We start from the raw sequence: 12,316 nt of genomic DNA, 5'->3' as shown, positions 1-12,316 counted from the left end.
ACATTATTAGTAATTGGTAAGCATTGGTAATAGTTGCATTATTGTGTGCATGTAAGAGTAACCGTTCTAACAAATAGATGAAGGGCAATGACAAACCAGAGCTTTTCTAATTCACTTTGTTCAAGTATTGGCATGTTTATAATGAATTATTTGCAAGTGGTACAGCAAAGATTTACAATACCATACAGTACTGAGGTGGTGACTGTGGCTGTTAATTGAGTGCTACAGACCAACCTTGAATCGCCAATGAGTAATTTTATGGTTGCCTCTGTAGACCGTTTACTGTAAGTCTACAAGTCTCTCAAACTTCAAGTACTCTCGCCAAAGACTGTGCAGGGAGGTTATGTAATACTTCATCTTGATTATCATATCAGAATCACAGCTTACTGGAAGATGTGCTCACTAAACGAAACAAAAACATGCCTTGAATTTCTGTAAAAGTTGCAGATGAGAGACAAAAAAGGACTTGGATTTGCTTTTGATTACCACTAGAAAAATGTTAAATGCAAAACCGTCAAGAACAAGTACAGAAGTTATGTCTATTAAATTGGCACTTTAGTAAAAGATGTATTGTTTGAAAATATTGAACTGTATCTTTTCTTTATTTTAATTGCATAGCCTTGAGGTCATTAGACACTTATATGTGTGGGGGAAAAGTTTGAATAATCTTTTAGGTCACTGTCTCTCACAAACACATAAATATTCTGTCCAATTATCTGTATTTTAGTGCCCGTGTAATTTGCTCAAACAGCACACGCTGTAATTCACAAAGAAATCCCTTGACACTCGGAGATTTAAAATAAAAAAAAAAAAATTCCTCAGAGAAAAAGAAAAAAAGTCATATTCATTCCACTGGATGCAGATATCAGTTGAGATAATTTAACATTTGTCTGGTGGGTACAGTGTTTTGGGAATTCATTTCATTCTTCCTCACTCACTGGGAAGAGATTAATTTCCCAGTCCAGATAAATGGGTGTGCCGATTTCTAAGTTCCAGACCATGTAATAGAATCAATTTAACTGAGATAATATCATTGGGATGTTAGATTCCCTCCACCAGATCCACCATCTGATACCCCTCCTTTTCTCTCACAATGATGAATTCAGCAGTTGCGAAGCTTGATAGATGTGAGACAAACAGCTTTGTTTCAGTTAAACAAGTTTCTCTTTGAAAGAAAAAACAAACAGTAGCTTTTCTTGTATCAACTGTGGAAGCAGATAATTTAAAGAATAGTAGCTGTGTGCATTCAGTGAAAAAAAAAAAAACTCTTTAAAATCCTGGCATCAACTGGGAAATCAACTGCAAAAACACAGCTGCTTAGTGTCCACCAGAAGAAGTCTGTTGCAGATTTGACTGCATGATGTGTAGCATTCACACAACTGCACAACGTTCAAAGTGTATGTCATGTCAACCCTGCCATTTAGAAATTACATTTATTTACGCCTACTACTAATTTGTTATCCTAATTATGCTGTGGTATGAAACATAATCGCTGCCTTGTCTGGATTGTATTCAAAGGCAATGTCATTTCGAGCCAATAAAGCACAACATCTTTGTAACGCGCAGAAGTCGTAGGTAGGTGGGTCGGGCTTGATCGTTGGCATACAGAGTGCAGAAGTATGATGGCGGAGCCCGGGGTCTTGAGTCCTGCTTGTGGCAAGGTTTAGGCAATAAAAGCACTTTGGTTTAAGGTTAGGCAAAGATTGTGTTTTCAGTCCTGTGTTTCAAGTCACTTTTGAGTTTTTCAATACCTAACCAAGGCCACAGTCTTTTTTCTAACCTCAACCATAACTGTATAACTGTGTAACTGTAATGTTAGTTTGATACAAGCAGATACTGAGTTGCAAGAGTGGCAGATACGTTAATAAAATAGTTTATTCATTATGCTCTGTATGCCTCATAACGTACTTAAAATTAAACTGCTGCTGAAAATTATTAGTATATTATCGTAATTTCTAGGAGACAGGGTTACATGTGGAAAGAAAGAAAGAAAGAACTTAGTTTGAAAAAACAAAGTACAGTGGTTCAGGTATCACAGAAATACACATTTTTAAGCAGTTGCCTTGCTTCGCTGTCAAATGCAAACTATGAATCTCCACATTTGGTGACTTTTCCATTTTCGCATCAACTTTAAAAAAAAAAATATTTTTCAGGGTTGAAAGAAAGTTTCCTATACCAATAAACCCCCTAAAATGTTAGATTATGGATCATGTCAATTTTCCAAATGATTTGTGGAAGAACCTAAAACATATGTCAACATTGTGGAGATATAAGGTCTTCGAAGCATGGCAACCAAAATGACCAACATTTTCCAACATTCAACAAAATGACTCCTTTGCATAATTTGCACACTCAAGATGTTGTAATTAACAGTTTTGTAGCTGTTGTGAAAAAGCCTCTCAGGGGCTTCCTAAAAAAGCAAAGAATGATGTGTTGCACAATCATGGTATTAAAAAACACAGCAGCTTAAGATGAGTTGCAGCATGGCATGAATGGTACATGTATGCATATTGAAATTCCTCAACAGAAAGACAAGGGTGTTGGTTTTGGAAAGGGCTTCAGGCATAGAGCGGAGAAAGGCCTCTCTGTTTTAAAGTCTGCGGCGTGTTTGTCACCCACTCTGGCAAAGTGGGCCAATACTGACCGCTAAAGGGTCCAATCAGGCATTAGGAAAAACATGTATGTGTCAGAGCTGGAGCGAGAAGGAAGAGCAGGAAAGGTGGGGTTTTTGGAAGCAGGGTGGGGCAAGAGAGGGTAGATGGGTGGTGGAGCAGATGTGAGCAGAGCTGAGGTTGAGCTTCACGCAAAGACACAGTCCCATCGATGACTCCGTTACAGCCTGGAGCAGGAGGGGGAGGGAAGGAAAACAGAAACAACATTAAATTGGAAGCCGTCTTAACACACAGCCCTGCAGAAAACTACACTGTTAACAGGCTATGTTCAGACGGACAGCCAACAACACATCCTGATATAATGTTTTAGGTGGGTTTTTTCAAACCACGTATTTATAGTGTTTTTCTAACTTGTTGCCGCATTTCATTGTTACAGACTACTGTCAAACCATATGAAAGCATTTAAAGGCCCTGAAAACAATGTTTTCTCAATCAGCTTATCTCTATGAGAAATGGAATTCTTTAACATTTTCTATCATAGTTAGAACAATTTGGGTTATTTTCTGTATTTTTTGTTTTGTTTTTCACTAGTTCGAAGTAGATGGGGCTCAGTAAAACATGATGTCAGGTAGTACTGTGGACAATCACAATTTAGCAACGTTTGAATCAAATGTGATGATATTTGGGGGTTGTTTGCTTCTATTGCCATCACTGTCAGTCAAAGCTGCCAGGCGCACTAACTCCCTGGAGTCTTGTTGCCTGGCAACTTTGTAGTACATGAATTGAACTTGTGAATTAGTGAGTTTTAGAGGTGGCGGAAGGCAAATTTGTTATCTTTGAACAGAGCCAGACTAGCTGTTTCCAGTCTCTATGCTAAACTGAGGTAATCATCTGATCATCCCTTCATCTAATTCTCAGCAAGGAAGCAATTAAGCACATTTCTCAAAGTGTTCTTTTAAACTCTTAATTAATTAAAACCAAGAATGTTTTTTACACATGTGGACCTTTACTTTAAAATGAAATTGTATTTGCTTGTTGTCTGAACATAGCCATATCAGGACATAGAGGCCTGCAGCACTAATTCTGCTAATGATGTTCACGCATCACCAAAAAACTCAATTGCACTTATGACTTTGAGATAATCGCAAAAGGAAATAGGGCATACTTTAGCATTAATTTTCTAAAAAATTTAAAATTCAAGATCTAGACTCATTTTAAAATATAGTATCTATTTTCAAATACTGTGCAGACCAGATTCTTTGCATCCAGGAAAACCACAATGGATCTTAGTGAGTCTGAGTGGCACTGTCGTTGCACATTCTCTACCAGATGGGCCAGCATAGGGCCTGCTGGAGGGGAAGACAGGGTCACATCCTCCATCCTCTTGCATTATGTAAGATTTATTTTTGGGATGTACAGTTCAAACCAGTGTGGGTTTGCCAAGTGGTTGTCAGACAGTCAACCACTCTCAGGCTCTTGAGCATGATGTGAAATCACCACAGTTTGACCACCAAAAACTTCTTCCCTTAATATGTCAGACAGGCTGCCTCGCTAGTTGTAATTATTCAGTCAGTAAGACATTTCCACCTGATTTGATAGAAGAGTATTTCTGGCATTAGTGTTACATTTATTTGCTCACTGAATCAGGCCAACAGCTGCGTGGGATTTATTGTGATGTACATACAGGTGTTGCCAACATGTTTCTTAACCTCAATGCTTAACAAGCGTATCCTTGCTGGCACAGCTTTGGGCTCAAAGTTGAACCTTTAGGACATCCCTATTATTTGGCACACTTTGTTGTGCATTTGCTCTCTCTCTCTCTCTCTCTCTCTCTCTCTCTCTCTTTCTCTCTCTCTCTTATGTCTGTCTTCCAAACCCCTGGTCTAATGAAATACATCTCTAGCATAATAAGCCACGTGGGTGTCTTTAAATGAATAAAGAGAACCCCACAGTCTTCAGAGGCTATGTGGCAGAGCTAATCTGCTGCTCTAAATTGGCTTACTTCGAAGACATATACTGCGTGTGTTTTTGTAGACCTGCATCATGTTTATGAAGGTGAACACTGACTTGATCTGATTAGCCTCATTAATCTAATAAAGGTCCTGGAGGAAGGAGAAAATCCCCTGAAATGTGCATGTCTTCAGTGTGTGATGTTTGGTGCCAACTAGGAGTTATTTATGTGTCTTTTTAACAACATGCCTTGTTGGCTCTACACCAGTTAGTGATCTCGTACGTTGCCCGGAATACCTCATTAAAATTCTTCTTGTTCTTAATTGTGAAACGTTATAGTACATGTAGGTGGAGATAACAACAACCATAGCTTAGTAAGAGCAAGAGAGAGAAAACAGGGGAGTCACACCGGTGGATGTATTAGGGGAGCCAACAGGACAATCATTCATGCTGCCAAACACAGTACTACAACAGAAAATGCTTATTAAAGCAAGCAACGTTTGTAACGCAGGCTATGTTACCCTTGATCAAGATTTACTTTATTCATTTGCTTTAAAGATTTCCCCAATGCCGCTTATTACTCTTTGTATTACAAAATAACCTATTTGCATGTCATCTCAATGTAGAGTCTATGAGATAAGCAACCAGATAAAACAAAAACATTTTAGCTTATGGCCCAATTAAGCAACTTTCTCTTGAATGAATAGGTCCTATCTTAAAACATGGTATGCAGTTCTCGGGAAAAAAAACATCCATAGTCACATATTTTAAATCCATAAAAATTAAAAATTAAATAACATAGCTAGCAGGATATTTGTGGAGTCACCAAATCATTTGATCCCCTAGTATTATTACAGAGTTACTAATTTGTAATGTATTATATTTGATTTATCATTATATAATGGCTCAAATTAATTGTATGACCCATTATAAACTGAGCCTGTAAACTTAATATCAAGTTTGAATTGTCTCTTGAATTCATATTGTTTTTATTTTTGTTCCTTGAGTCTGTACGTACTGTAACAAGAAATGCACTGAACCTTATCAGGTTTTAACACTTTTAAGAAACTCGACAGAAACCAAACATTCACGCTTCGATAGGCTTCAGCCTCCATGAGATTGGGTGATGTGGATTTTTTACGCTTCAGCGGCCGAGGCTGGACATCGGAGGTGGAGGTAGAGAAGAAGAAGGAGGAGGACTGGCTGAGCAGACGGGTAGAGCTCTTATCTATCCATCTATTTATTTATCTTTTCATTTCCCTGCTCCATGCCCTCACTAACTCACATTCTCTCTTCATTCTGTGACTCACAGGTTTGACACCGTATGCCACACAAACACACACACAAGCATGCACACACTGTCGTCAGTTTACCAGCTCGATCACAGTGGCGTGGAGACAAATGAAAGACAGAAACACACCAGATCTTGGGATTTGTACTGTTTGAACAGCTTCACTGATGTTAATTCCACCTTACATTTAGAACTAATTGATTACAGAAAGAATAACCTGTTACAATGTCCATATGGGCACCTGACTATTGTTTTTAAACAGACTCGAACAATTGTGAACGTATCCTTTAAAGGTACACTGTGTAGTGTTTTAAGTATTTTTTTAGCTAAAATCAATGTATTCATTCATAAATATGTCCTCATTGGTGTAAAATTACCTCTGCCAATGATCTGACTTATCCTAGTAAGCGAAGAATTTCTTATCTGTATTTACATTGGACGGGCAAGTCCAAGGAGGCTTCCATGTCGTTCTGCCATTTTAAAAAACTATAATCGCTGAGAGGGACATAAAGCACTAGCCTACCTGTCTAGCTAATCCACAACACGTTTTCGTTCAGAGCCAGCATCACGTGACTGAAACCAGCTGAAACAGAGAAGGAGATCAGTGAGAGGCGCTTGTCACGGCCCCGGCAAATTTGAAAGCCTGCACTTTTCATAATGGAGGATCATACTTATGCCGAGCCACAGGAAAATCGGAAGACATGTTGTCATAGCTTCTTGGTACATAACGGTTACCGTAGTATGCAACACGCATTTGAAAAAGCGAGGCGCTAGAGAGCACTATTCATTTGAATGCAAAATACAATTTCACCGCTAGATGGGAGAAATTCCTACACAGTGTACCTTTAAGCAAGCCCATCAAAAGTCACAAGTAGCAGTAGCTTAGTCCTTCCTTGGAAAGAGTGAATTACAAATGTCAAAAATCACTTTTTGCAATGTAAGACTTGCTAGCTACTACTACTACTGTACGTACATCTAGCTTTTGCCGGGCTTTTTTAAGCTAGCAGAGGAAAGGAGTTAGCTGACATTTCAACCTGCTGGTCTTGGTCGGAGTATGCGGTCATGCCGTACAGATGTGGTTTACACCTGGCTGAGATCCGATCACAATGTGGTCTGGACAAACACACCCCAATCGGATAGCAATGTGTTCTGCATGCGTTTACACCTTGCATTGCATGCAATTTTCATTATACAGATAGGATATCTAGACACAGATCCCATGTCATTGTCTGCTGTAAATGGGGTCTCGGAGATCACTTTTCCTAGCTGTACTTTCTTTTTGTTGGATTGATCACCCTCATGGAGGGCAACTCCAAAGTTTGAAAAGCTTCCCACTTAAAGAAGCAAATGGCAAAGTAGTATTATATGAAAATGTGGCATGCGGATGATATAGGCTTCTACCAGACATTTGTGGTCATTTCGTTCTGATTAAATACATAATTCTTTAAATATTAGACTATTTTTAAATTCCGTATTGCTATTATTTATTTGTTAAAAAAAGGAATCAGTTGCGAGCGTCAGTAGAAGCCAAAGGGTGGAGGATTGTGTCAGAGGCAACAAGCTCTGTCAGTGCAGACTGTTTATCTCTAACAACGGTAAATACATTTATAATGTGCACTACTTAGATAGATAATGTGGTTTCAGGGGAATTGTACTTGTATTTTTCCTGCTTTCAGTAAGATAAACTTATGGGTGTCTTTGTAATGTTAATGCCTGCAGGTTGAAGCTTGTCTGAATGATAAAGCATGGAAACAGGTACACTCAAAGGAAGAGTAGAAATAAATAAACCAGTTAACTTCAAATATAGGCATCTCTAACCTCGACCTTAACATAAGAGTTGGATTTAGTGGAGTTTGTTGAGGGTTGGTTCGGTCTCATCACAACGTTTTGGTGAGGGGAAATCAATTAAACCAATTTGGTCTTTGATTGTCTGTTTCCTGGAGGACGCTATTTAGTACGGGGCATGCTTAGTTTTTTCATGGTGAGGACAGCAATAAATATTTCTCAGCTAATATAAAGTAAATTGGTCTTTTTAGGTCACTGTTAGATCACTTTTCTTCATTCAAAGATAACTGCAGAGTGGCTGCTTGCTGTGTCATGTGTTCACTCAACAAAGTGGAAGTAGTATTTTTAGCCAGTGCTTAAGAGTGCTCAGAATGTACTAAGTCTTGTATGGACTAACAGAAGTGGTGAGGATTTTGCTGCTAGAATAGTTTAAAAGAAAGCTTCAACATTTTGGGAAATATTCTTGTTTGCTTTTTTGCTAAGATTGATATCACTCTGGTAAATATGAGGCTACAGCCAGCAGCTAATTAGCTTAGCTTAGCATACAGACATCTATCCTGGTCTGTCTAAAGGCAACAAAATGTACCTACCAGCACCTCTGAAGCTCACTAATTAACAGGTTATATCTTGTTTTTTAGTTTTTTAAAATTTGTACAAAAAGCAAAGTGTAAAAATTACGGATTGCAGTAAAACTCTTAAGAGAGTAAATAACCTTTCCAAAAATGTCAAACTATTCTTTTTAAAAATGAAAATCTTTCTAAAAATGACTATATCTATGCTATATATTTTATTTAGATGTGTACTTACATTATCCCAAATGTTTCCAATAATGTAATTGTGTAATTTTGATCAATGACACAGATTGTGATGTTTTGTCGCATGTCGATGCCGTCATACAACCTTTGACCCCTCTAGTTACTCCAACTTTCGCCAAAACGCAGGAAATGTCAGATGATACGTTAGAGAAAAATTGTAAATCATACAATGTCACACAATTATACTCAGTAACAGTAATACATATTTTTTCTGCCACACAGCATAATTGTTTTTATTAATTACATGCCATTTTACAACACAGTAATACCGTAAAGACCTAATTTATTTATACAATATTTTAATATTGACAAGTGGCTCATGCTAATGCTTGGTGGCTAAACCGTACGGTAACGTTACATAAATGTCATTATTAGTATGATGGTTTTGACCACGGTTAACAGAGTTCTAGGCAAGACCCGCCCAACGAAGCAGCCCGATTGGTTGAGGTTAGGCATTGACCTTGAATAGTTAAGGTTAGGATAGCCGATTGGTCAGGGGATAGGACCTGAACAAATCGGGGTCCGTTACCTCCCGAATGCTTTTGAAGGGCAGGCCTTGCCCAGAACTGCAGTGGCTAATGTTAGCTTGCTTACTCGCCAACCGGTCAGCTACTACAACAAATAGAATCTAACTAATTGTGTGAGAATAATAATAATTTCATTAGAATGACATGAATAAACCTTTAATAGAAAAAACGTCTTCGTGAACAGGTACATTTTCATCGGCAAAGGTGGTTCTTTAACAATAAGGAAACTCCCATGATCCCAGGCAACTTCAAGACGTCATCTAAACATCTGTGTTTCGATTGAGGGATCCTTATGGAGACCCCTAGCGGCAGAAAATTACATATTGTACTTTAAACAAATTTTGTATGGATATTTTATGTTATGTATATTGTATCCGACCATTGAAAGCATGGAAAACATGTTAATTGATATTTATTTACTTTTCTCTAGCCTTTTAATAGCCAGTTGTAGAGTCTGGAGGTGTGTGGAGGGTGTTTCATACTCAAATAGATTTTGTATGGAGGATTACTTTAAGTATTTAGAACTTGAGTACACACAGCATCAAAAGTTTAAAAAAAAATCCGAACAGAGTACATCATACTTGGAACAATTAATTAGGTAGTAAGCACTGACTCAACACAACAAATGCTCCTTAAAGACGTGGTAAAAATGTCAACTAAAGTAAAATATGGATAAGGGTTGACTAAGATGACATAAAAGAAACAGAAAACATCCAAAATGAAAAGATCTTTTTATTGTCATACACTTTGTAAAGGATGAGTGCAAATAAAAGAGCTTGTGATCAAAATCTACTCATCACTAAGCCATGGATCATAAGGCATCATTAAATACAAGCTTTTTGGAGCTATCATCTACTATACAAGGACGGAATCAAGGAAAAGAAACAACACAGCATCAATGCATATGCAATTAGAAGGTAAATGGAGGAAAAGAAATGTAAATGAACAGAAACAACAAAAAACACAACACAATTTGTACATTCAAAAAAAAGAAGTCCAAAAATTCACAAGGAATACTGATATTACGGCAAGTGACGATAAAACATAGTCTACAATCTGTTATGTACACTTGGCACTAATGTTAGATCTTTGATTGTTGTCCAGTCAGGTTGTTGTCAACTCTATCATGTGCACAGGTCGCAACTCTTTTTTTTATATCAATGCTAGTATCATTTATATAATCTATAAATATTCTGAAACAATCGTTCTCTCAGACAAAGCTGTTGAAAAGTTCTGCAAAGCCTGACGTAAAACTTCATTATGTATTGAGATCAAACTGCTCAATGGACAACAGTTAATCAGAAAAATGCTCACATAACTTTTTTTATGTAGTGTAGAAGGATTTTTTTTCAGAACAAGAATCAATCTTCAATAGTCCATATCATGCATTTGAAAGTAGTAAACAGTACAAATATAAATGATCCACTTACAATATTTGAATCCCAGCAATTCCAAAATAGAAAGACAGACTCCAAAAAACAGCAGCAGATTGTTTGTATGCATTTTCCAACACTGACAGATGTGTATATAATTAGGTGGAAAATGGCTATTTAACATGATTGGATTGTCTCTATCTATTCCACGTGGCTAGAGAGAATCAAAAGCAGTATACAGCTTGAATGACGCCACAGCTTCCAATTCATGATGATATGACTCCGATTTACTATATCTCTAAAACATACATTTAAAATATATTGTGATATACAGTATGAAGTAGAAAAATGGCCTGGGGTGGTCTTCAGCATCCTGATATGTATTTTCTGATATGTTAAAGGGAAAGTTCAGCCAGATTTAAGTTACTTACTTGTTACTTTAACTTAATAATCTAAGAACTCAAAAAACACTCTTAAGGTTCGCTAAATAAAATCTTTCAAGATTTAAAAAACAAGAAGGCAAGTTTAGGATTAATTTGTCCACCACAGTCACTTTTTCAGCAGTGTTGTAGTCAAAAGTAGCCTAGTTAATACAGAGGCAAGAAAGAGTCTGTTTTGTTAAATTAATAAGTAAAACGCTTTTTTATCGCAATGGTTAATGAAAGACATTCATTTTCTGTTTAAAGTGTAAAAATATAGAGATACAGCGCTTCGTAGGAGATTCACTCAGCACAACTTGAATCCGGCACCATGAATAGTGGATATAAACAATAGAATAAAGAATAGCAAAAAAGTTGCCTTTATGTGACGTGAAATCACACATTGGCGGGTGGTGATGGCGCAGTGGATATGACATGTGCCTTTGGCGTGGAAGACCTGGGTTCGATTCCCACTGTGATTCATCAACCAATGTGTCCCTGAGCAAGGCACTTAACTCCTAGTTGCTCTAGAGGCATGCGACCTCTGACATATATAGCAATTGTAAGTCACTTTGGATAAAAGCGTCAGCTAAATGACATGTAATGTCATCTCCTGCTGAGCAGTCTTTGTTCTCAAGGTGTGTTCAGATAAAACAAAAAGCTTATTTTTCACCTCACTTTATACACCTATAGCTAGTGTGTGTGTGTGTGTGTGTGTGTGTGTGTGTGCGTGTGTTCACACTGTTATTCCTGGCGTTTTCCTCTTGTACATTTAACTGAAAACTTATTAATTTGAGTGGACACGTCTTTACCTTAAAGCAAGACTTAATTGAGATGTAACTACCTAAATACCAGGATCTTCCTCTTACAAATTAAAAGTTTAATTCATAAGCAATACAATGCACCATTGCTACAGTCTGACTTAGCTTATGGTGGCTAATGTTAGCAAACTTTAGATAAATAATGCTGTGTAACTGACATTACTGAACCAGTTGGCTGACTTCTAGTAGTTTTGCCTTCAGCATTATCCCATAACTGTCGCTTGTAGCGTCAACGGTCACTGTTCAGCACCTTGAGTGAATCCAGACTCTGTTTGCATCCACTTCCATCCTTCCAATTGCTTTGAATGCATTCAAGCTGGCTCTCAAATTCACTTTGCATTCAGTCTGAACACACTTTTATACAGCTGATTTCTCAATGATTTATTAAAGTGATGTCCTAATGGTTGGAAGAGATTGATTTGGAAGAGTTAATCTTCAAACATTTTCATCTTTCTAGCGTACTTTTACTTGTATGTGATGTCTATGAGTTTATGAGTATGCTCAGGGCTGGGAGGGTTACTTTAAAAATGTATTCAGACACAATTACTAATTACCTCTTACCTCTCGTAGTCAGTAACCTTATCCAGGATGAATGTAAATTCAAAGTGACTACAACACTGCTTTTAAGCAACTCTGAACGAATTTGAACAAGTGAAACACAAACTCCTCGAGGTTTTGTGTTGCCTTTTTTAAAGGTCATGTGCTCTCCCTTTACGTGTCTAA

The 12,316-nt window shown here is 37.4% G+C and overlaps 1 long non-coding RNA gene across 1 annotated transcript; it reads left to right on the top strand.

The window, feature by feature from the left end:
• Positions 1-11,000: 11,000 nt before the first annotated feature.
• LOC118496561 lies at positions 11,001-12,152 on the top strand. Its single transcript, XR_004899153.1, has 2 exons — positions 11,001-11,110; positions 12,007-12,152. It is a non-coding gene; the product is annotated as an uncharacterized LOC118496561 (long non-coding RNA).
• Positions 12,153-12,316: the final 164 nt, after the last annotated feature.

This window comes from Sander lucioperca, chromosome 2, assembly GCF_008315115.2.
Source record: "Sander lucioperca isolate FBNREF2018 chromosome 2, SLUC_FBN_1.2, whole genome shotgun sequence".
NCBI lineage: Eukaryota > Metazoa > Chordata > Actinopteri > Perciformes > Percidae > Sander > Sander lucioperca.
Note: the sequence above shows the minus strand (reverse complement) of the source record. Positions and strands in the feature narration are given on the sequence as shown.